General features: G+C 33.7%; 1 protein-coding gene and 1 pseudogene across 1 annotated transcript in view; one reads left to right on the top strand and one right to left on the bottom strand.

The window, feature by feature from the left end:
- Window positions 1-10,000, bottom strand: part of LOC145248145 (metabotropic glycine receptor-like) — a 472,150-nt gene that overhangs the window by 450,531 nt on the left and 11,619 nt on the right. The gene's annotated exons all lie outside the window — the stretch shown is intronic.
- LOC145248461 (U2 spliceosomal RNA) lies at window positions 8,653-8,818 on the top strand (annotated as a pseudogene).

The raw sequence follows: 10,000 nt of genomic DNA, 5'->3' as shown, positions 1-10,000 counted from the left end.
GACGACTGCTATATATATATATATATATATATATATATATATATATATATATATATATGCAACCAATAATCAAAACTGCCCGAAGACGACTGCTGAAACTCAGTCGAAAGTACTTACTCAGAATTTACAGTTTATATATATATATATATATATACATATATATACATATATATATATATAAACTGTAAATTCTATACACTTGTAAATCACACCTTTAAAATCATTGTACGTTTATTTTAGTCACGTTTTTAGCACATTAAAAAACGTATATATTTTTTTTACAAACGAGACACTTCACTAGTTCAGGAAATTTTAATATAATTTTAACTGAAGCATATAAACACATCCAGATTTAAAAAAAAAAACAATAATTAAAACTGCCTGAAGACGACTGTTGAAACTCAGTCGAAAGTACTTACAAAAAACAACAAAAGGGAAAGACAACTTATGGAACTTTCTTGCACAGATTCAACCGAGAAATAAGAACGACAATTCGAAAAATTGAAAAATTACAACAAAAAGTTCATTAAGCAAGAACACTGTGCTATTCAACAATACATATATATATATAATTAGACTTATTATTTATACCTACAGTGTTTATGCTTACGCAACAATTAGTGTAGGTGGTGACAATTTTTACCGGTCATAATTATATATATATATATATATATATATATATATATATATATATATATATATATATATATATATATATATATATATATATATAAGAGTAGGTAGTAGTTTGCTTGAAGCATTGTTGGTAAAGAAATATATAGAATTTTTTTAAGCCAAAAACAATGCGGGGAAAGACCGGAATTATGAAAGTAAAGAAAGAAAAATCCACTTTTGTCTTTTGAAAAAGAGAGGTCCCTTTCTCTCGAAATTAATCAAAGTTCCATACCACCCACGCACTTTACATACACCGGACATACCAGCAACTTAGTTATAAATAATTATACATTGAGGTGAGGAAAGATAGACGAATAAAGGCTAGACACTCCTCTACTCAAGCACACCCGTCTACATTTGTTTGTTTTTCTTTCTTTACTTTCATAATTCTGGTCTTTCCCCGCATTGTCTTTGGCTTTAAAAAAAAATTTTTATATATATATATATATATATATATATATATATATATATATATATATATATATATATATATATATATGCATGTATATATATAGATGTATATACATATAAACACACCTTTACCTCATATATATATATATATAAACACGCCTTTACCTAACACACACACACACGCATATATATATATATATATATATATATATATATATATATATATATATATATATATGAATGATAATACTCATTAATATAGCATTGATCTCCGTGCCCTTTCCGATATTATTCTCCCTTCTCGATATTTCCATCCTCCTGGACTCTTGGAGACCATTTTTTCGGCACCAATTGATGCTGGTGCCAATGTGCGATTAAAACACCATCCAAAATGTTACTTAATTATAATTATAATGCTGTATTATGTGTTAGTGGTATTTCTGTATTGTAGTTCATAGTTGTTAATACACTCAGAATTCAATGTCTGAATACACCTAACATTTCTAGTAACAGTCTTTTGGAACTAGTCATTTTTGGCAATAATGGATTTTATATCTCCATGACATATTTACCTCGAGGACTCACACTTTCTTGTCCCTTTTCCATCTATTATTATATTTCTTTTAGTCTATCTTTCTATTGATTCTACCTTGTCTAGGAAACTACTGGTTCGATCTGCTTGGAATTTTTTATGGACGTATGTTATGTTAATGTGCAGCGAACTAAGTAATATGGTATTCGTTCTATGTACAGTTGGGGATTGGTAGGGATTAGTCACTACAATACGATATTTGCTTTCACTTTTTCTTGATAACTATTGAGCCGATCTGGTTGAAATCTTGTATGAACCTTTGTTATGATAAGGTACAGCGAACTAAATATCCGTTAGATGCATAGTTAGAAATTAATAGGGATTAGTATTTAATGCAAAAATGGGCATAAATTTAATCATATTCAACCATCAATTTAGCATAAAACATTCATTGCATTCAAGTCAACGAGCAATAACATTTGCTCGTTTATTTTTAAGTCTAGTCTGATTATAATCATTAATTATTTGGGATAGTCGAGGATTTGAACTTGCGAAGCTAGATTTGGAATTGAGAATTCCGATCATAAGTTAAAATAAATACAGAATACATAATGTTATTGAAATAAGAATGCTATTGAAAAGATATCTGTTTATAAAGAAAGAAATGTAATGAAATTAAATTAAAATAAGGAATCTAGATCAGAACAATAGAAAATATTAAACATATTTGTAAAGTAGGTTAGAGAAACATGTGAGTAACAATGCATGCTTAAACACAGAGGCATGTCATGCCATGTGTCTAATATGCACGTGTTGGTCATGCAATGACGTCATGGGTCTCAATATAAAGAGCTTTGGTCAGTCAGTCAAAAAACTCAGTCGGTCTGACTCAGTCAGTCAGGGGAGAAGAGAAGGGTCACAGACAGAGCTGAACCTTGGGAGCGGAGGTTAGAAGAAGAAAGAATCATGTAAAAACTTGAATTCCTTGATGCAAAGCCATTGACCGGTCATAATGGAATAAACAACATCACCATCTTTTTGTATCTGCGTCTTCGTGTTATATATTCAACAGAAAAGGTATTGTCAATTTATATTATAAGAACTTTGTGAAATTCTTCATCTCATAAATAGGTAAAAGAAATATGTGTCAATGTTTATAGAAACACTCCCATTGTCAGCACCGTCAAAAGTATAAATGTCAAACAAACTATATCTCGGCCTATCTATCAATATATCTAAATTCTCTTCTCATTGTGTATTACATGTCGTCGGCTCTCCTGTATTAAAATGTACACTGTATATTATATATACAGAACTCTCTCTCTCTCTCTCTCTCTCTCTCTCTCTCTCTCTCTCTCTCTCTTGATATATACGCGATATATATACACACAACATGAACCTCTAAGTCTCTTACTAAGACGAACATAACAACGAAATATGTAAGTCGTCATCTTAATAAGAACTATGCAACACTTCCATCAAGACAGTAATTCTTATTCAGATAGATCTTTCTGGGCTTGTATCGGCATTGTGTTCTTTCTAAATTTCGTTGACATTATCAAGTATTAATTTATGAAATACCGATCTGATTTTTATGCAAACATAAAGACTGAAATTGTTCTCGTGTTTCTGTTATCTGATACACTGTGAATAAAAGCAAAAATTCATCTTCAGTTTCACCTTCGTTTGGTTTTCTTAGTGCTCGCTTAATCATTTCTATGGAATGTTCTGCCTGACCATTGGATTTTGGGTAATAAGAGCGATTGATAGAAATTTAAAAATGCTCCAGCTGTAAATTTAGTCACAGTATTAGACAAAATTCTATCAAGACCAAACCATGTGAAAATTTCATGCCAAAAGTGTATTAAATAATAAATATTAGAAAAGTACCTTCAATCTGTAGTTTAATGAGAACAAAAATAATTAGTAACATTTAATGCTACTAAGATAAAGCTCCTTTCTTTTAATAATTTTTGGAAACTTTTCTAGCGTCGTACATTTCGAGTCTTTCTTAATTCATTTAGTTAAGCTCTTAATGTATGCATTCTATGGATAAAATTGCTGTAATAATTTGCAAGTCCCCAAAACGTATGAAATGTCGACACACTTGTTGCTGGAAGCGTAATTTTGTGGTCCTATAAAACGTCCTCTCCAAGTGTTAGAAAGAGATAAAGAGGAAAAATCATAACAAAAGCGAGGAAATAAGTTGATCAGCAACACACAAAAGCAGCCGAAATAGGATTGATAATTAAGGTGCGGCAGGTGACTTGGATATAAGATTGGACATAGAATTCATATATATATATATATATATATATATATATATATATATATATATATATATATATATATGTGTGTGTGTGTGTGTGTGTGTGGCGAATAATAGAATCCAACTAAAATATATATATATATATATATATATATATATATATATATATATATATATATATATTAGTCCTCGCACGAAAAAGCAAGGCACAAAATGTTTTAAATAATAATAATAATAATAGAATAACAATAACAAAGACTTTCGCTGGCGATGGCTACTATTGAGCGTAACCAGTTATACAGTGCTTTTGAAATTTTCATCTCTATTTTCCTCGTTATCTACTGAATATTTTTAATGAAACCTATATGAAATATGTTCCTTATTAAATTGTAAAGATTTTCTATTCTGAAAGAAGTCTTAAAAAATTTAATCTAAAAAAGTTATTTTTAAGTTTTTGTTTAAAAAAATTCAGATTTTCTCATTATTCAGACATGTATGACAAAGAGGGGGTTGCAAAAAAGAGTTGTGGTGTGAGGAGAAATACAAACTGAAACAGTGAGAATATTCAGACCTGTAATAATACAAAGAGGGAGTTGCAAAAATACATGCAAAACCACATTCATTTTCTTTAAATCCAAATTAATAAATTAAATATAATATAATCTTAAAAAGATAAGATACATGTCAGAGAAGCATTTAATCCAGGGCATGAAATTTGTTAATCACAATGTTTTTACTATAGGCTTTAAAAATAAAAGTACAAGATTCAATTTGAAATTTATTTATCTTCAAAATGCACTTTTATATATTTTACAAAGTAAGATATTAAATTTTTATACCTTACTTTGTAAAATTTATAAAAGTGCACTTTTATAAATATAAGTGGACAGTTTTATGAGTGCCAGTGAATTTTGCGGCACTTTATGACAGGTGCGGTTTGTAGACAATCTGGTACTTGCGATATTTGAGGACAGTTTCCAGTTTGGGACAGTTAGCGGCTCGGGGCCCACCGAGAAATATCGGAAAGATTGGCGTCAAATCCGAGCGAGGGTAGATCGGACCCAGAAGAAAATCGCTAGAGATAGATACGACTAGACTGCTACCGATGACTATGATTCCTTTTTGTGCTATGTGACGGTATCACACACAAATACACACACACACACACACACACACACACACACACACACAAACACACACAGCTCAACTGAATTGTATGAAGTACTCGTCATGTGTTGTTTTGTCGTAGCACGATCAGAGAAAAATGATCATCGGGTCACAATTTTTATCACTTTTCATCCGGCTGGGTTGACGCTTTTCATGAATTAAGTGTCTTAAGTATTTAATTGTGCTTAATTAACGTCGCATTCATCGATTCTTAAACTCGTATCCGTTAATTTTTCAATACTATTTTCACATGTTCAGCTTTCTTTCATTCGAAATAACAGCAGGATTTACTCCAGCAGAATCCAGGTCATTTAACGTGATCTTCATTATTTGCTTACATGCATTCGGTGTGAGCTTTGCAACAAATGAACTACTGCAAATCTCAGTATATTTGAGTATACCAGGCGCTGTATATACAAGGGATATTGTAACCTCCCTGCAAAAACTGCTAAAAACTGACGTTACCATTTACCCTGACCGGAAAATACATCGGACTTAGGACCGTTTGTGTATTTCATATTCCCTAGATACTTCCTCCTTCGAGGGAAGCTGGTTCAACCCGGTTAATGCCGAGGGCTAATAGATGGTTATAACTTTTTAAACAATTGTTTGGTTCAATTGTATAATAGATGTTGCATCTCTCTGCCTGTTCTACAAGTACTTTAATGTTGAATGCTCTGACGAACTACAAGCACTTGTACCCCCTCGACTTAAATACCCCCGACAAACCTGACAAGTAGCTAAATTCCTACCCCTACACAGTAGAGATCTCTAGGTTTAAGAAAGCCTTCTACTTCAGTAGTTTCTCCCCAAGAACTGCTAGACTTTGGAACTTCCTTCCGGGGTCCTGTTTTCCCAACCGTACTGACATGCAGAAGTTCAAGTGTAATGTAAACAGACAATTTGCTGCTCAACTCCCTTCATAATATCCCTGCAACTTATGTCCCAGATAGTAACTCCCCTACTTCAAAGTGGCACTGTGCCGTGTTTGGAGTGAAAATTAAATTTAAAAAAAAATGGAGCCCGTCATGATGATGATGATGATGATGATGATGATGATGATGCCCAAACATGATAATATTTTGCTGAAAATTTCAAATGTTTCATAGCGGTTCACAATTTTCTCTATTATTTTTAGAATTTCAAAAGATACTTGTTTATTTTTATTTTAATAGGTTGAGCATTTTTTTATTCAAATGTTGGTTTTGTTTTTCAGCACATTCTTAGCCGTTCAGAAAAGAAAAGGAATTTGGATTCAAGTTCATTTCATAAATTTTCTGTACAGGTAGATGCCGTCTTCATCGCAATTACAAAACGCATTACTTTACTTCTACCAGATTAAGCGGTCTGAAGATATTGGTTTCCTGACCTAAAATGCACTAAACATAAATGGAATTTTTTTTTGTCTTTTCCTATTGCAAAACTCAATCATGTTCTGCAAATTTAAAAAATAAAAGCAATTTTACTCTACAAAACAACAAAACCAAACTCAATGAATAAATATTTGAAGAGATCAAGAACTTAAAGCATAAAACCATGTTTTTTTTTCTTCTAAAATTGTTGAATTCGGCATTTAATAACCCGAAAAGGGTTGATATGCCGTAAAAACAACGAAATCAATATCATAAATAAATATTTGAAGATATAAAGAACTTAAAAAATATTTTTTTTACAAAATTATTGGATTTAGCATTAAATAATCCGAAAAGGGTTGATATTATATAAAACAAAACGTATGTATTGACAGTTTCCATAAATCAAACCATTCCATAAGGCCTGTTCCGAATAAGATCATTTTAAATATATTACACCGTCCTCTTAGATGATCTAATTACACAAAATTTCCACTACTAACGATTACTGCGCTATTATCCCAATGACACAGTACACACATTAACATTATTAAAAATAAGTAATTAGTATTTTGTGAACAATTTTGTCCTGTCAATTTATTTATTATCAAATCAAATTCTAATAGTCTAACTAAAATTTACCATTTTCATCTATTTAAATAACTGCTGTGTCGCACAGTTGTTGTGGATATTCCCTTTGAAAGTTCGAATCCCTCGTTGCCAAGTTATTGTGGCTCTTAAAGGGTCACTAAGGAAAACAGGGACACGGAGATGAGTTAGAAAAGTAAAATATATTTAAACAAAGAAGCAACATATACAAAGAGCAACCGTCGTAGTAAGTACCGCCAAGATGGCGGGCTACGAAAGTACACTGACCGATATTTACATTTCTCCCAGCGCGAGAGGGTGGGACACGAGGTTGGAAGGTGGGAAAATGAGCCAGTGCTCCAGAAGAAGGAGCACGTCGGCCTCGCAAAAATATGCCTGAGTAGCCCCGTCGATTTTCCTCGGTAAGAACGCCTCAGACAACAAGCTATATACTCGTTCCTCCAAAAAGCCGGTGGAAGTCTTATGGCTACACAAAACATTTTGCATCAGTTCGACAGTAAAAAAGGCTCAGTTTCTGTCGGATTGATTATTGAGGTCGGAACCTCGACTTCTGTATATAACGAAAGTATATAGATCACCCAGAGAGTCGTAGTTCATTTTTATTGCATGGGTGGGTCACCTCAACAATAATTATGAATTTTCTTTTCATTGCAATAAATGGGTCTTCAGTTCTTGTGAAGCTAACAGTATTTTAATTTTTATGATTTTTTAGTGTTTCTTTTTTTTTTTTTTTTTTTACAATGTGAGAGGTCAAGTTTCGTATGGTCACAACGATGATACTCTGCGGTAGAAGCATCTATTTAGCTTGTCAGGTGCTGGAATCGAGTAAAGAAAAAGAAGGAAAATATCATTGGTTTATAGATGGATTTTTTCATATGTGGTATTAATTTGCATATGAGGGGAATAGCTGCTTTAATAATATCGAATTGGAGAGGGCAAAGATTTGAGCGCTTGACAAACGAGACAAAACATCGAAAGTGGAAGATATAAGTCCTGTCAGTTTTCCTTACAAGCACTTGGGGCGCAAATTGCGACGTTAGTGAAGAGGAGTTCTGTCAGTTTTCTGTTCGGGTGTACACACTCCATATTCTTTTAAATTAATAATTTTATATAATTGTATTTATCGACATCCATAACAAAAATTTATTTTAAAAAATATTTTTACCGTGTTCCTTTTTGTCGATAAAGTCTACGAGTGAAACATCCCTTTTCTTATTTTCTCAGCATCATGGCGTTACTATGTTATTCACTGGCATTCTTTTGCGATATTTTTAGTCGCGTGCAAGCAAGTCATTCCGTCGGTCGGTCTATCGGTCGGTCTGTCCTTTTGTCACTTTTGTGTTTGGCCTTTTTGGTTAAGATCAAAGGTCTGTTGTTAATAGATGCTGTTCTTAGTTTTTTTAAGCTTTTCTTGGCCTTTTGGCCAAGATCAAAGTTCCGGCAGATACTGCAAGCAAAGACCATATGTGAGGGCGACCCCATATATAAGACCTTGGTCAATGTAGGGGCAACCCTTCATACCAATTGTCACTATCCAGCTCCCCTACTCCCCGGGGAGCTAGTCCCCATTTCCCCTTACCTCCTCACATTAAAAATCGGCCTTGTGCCTTATTTGCTCGGTGGGGGAGCCAATAAATACCCTTTTCTTGGCCTTTTGGCCAAGATCAAAGTGTAGTATCTGTTCCGGCAGATGCTGCAAGCTATGACTAGCTGTGACTAGCAAGGACCAGATGTGGGGGCAACCCCACATGCCTGACCTTTAACCAGCTCCCATTTCCCACCTCTCGGGAGCTGGTCCCCTTTTTCCCTTCCCCCTCCCTTCACTCCTCACATTAAAAATCGGCCTTGTGCCTAATTTGCTCAGTGGGGGAGCAAATAAATACCATCTGTTCCGACAGATACTGCAAGCAAAGACCATATGTGGGGGCAGCCCCATATATAAGACATTGGATATATATAAACATGTCACTGTGCTATAACAAGAAACCAAACCATAAAAGCGAATAATTAATGAATGATCATTTTTCAAAGTAATATGCAAATTAGTTAAACGTCATAAAGTTGCTCGCATATCCATCATTGAGTATATTAAAAAGTTCGTTTTAATAATTATGTTGGTTGTTGCGATTCTATTGGCTACGCCTTTCGCCACATTACGTAAACTGTCCTTAAAATTCCGATCGTATCACGATCCTTATTGTGCATAGATACCACGCAATTATTACCAATCATTTTTTCCTAAACAAAAACTTCGGGGCATTTTACAGTTCTATTACGTTCATGGGGAAACAACCAATGATTGTACACTAGATATTTCCCCCATCCATTCATGAAAAAAGAAACGGAAAGTGCTTAAGAAGAAAAATGCATAGTGATGTTATATAAAAATTTTCATAAAAGACCGAAACAGCTCACATCCAGACCATTTCAAATTGTGGAAGTTCTTTTATTATTATTATTATTATTATTATTATTATTATTATTATTATTAGTGGCCCACAAAGAGCTTTCATACAGGTCATTCAGGATTTCTCCTTGAAAAGAACCTGTGGTGTTCCCTGGAAGCTGGGTGACAACAAGTCTCCCCAGTTTTCCAGTACTCTCCACCTCTTCTGATATCATTCGCAAATGAATTTGCATTATCGCAACAACCGCTTACTATTGATTTCTCGCTAGCAACAGCCATTGCTCTCCACTGGAATTTGAGTGGCCTCCCCAAGGTCTCAGTTCTCTTCACACTTGTCCTGCGGAGGTCTGATCAGGGCTCTCTCCTCAATCTTTTCATCCTCCTTGACCCTTCTCGGCTATTTAATAATATTCTTTGGAGGGTGGGGATAGAGAACTTATGGATATGCATCTTCAACGTTCTTGGTTTCATGTAACGCTTCTTCATGTTTTGTCTCTGCAGTAGCTCGTGTAGCCTATGCATGTGGGTCATGTGTATTAGTCTCCGCATTCAAGGGGTTTCCTTAATATATTTCAGCT

This window comes from Euprymna scolopes, chromosome 26 (genome assembly GCF_053919585.1).
Source record: "Euprymna scolopes isolate OS-2025 chromosome 26, ASM5391958v1, whole genome shotgun sequence".
In the NCBI taxonomy this organism is placed as follows: Eukaryota; Metazoa; Mollusca; class Cephalopoda; order Sepiida; family Sepiolidae; genus Euprymna; species Euprymna scolopes.
Note: the sequence above shows the minus strand (reverse complement) of the source record. Positions and strands in the feature narration are given on the sequence as shown.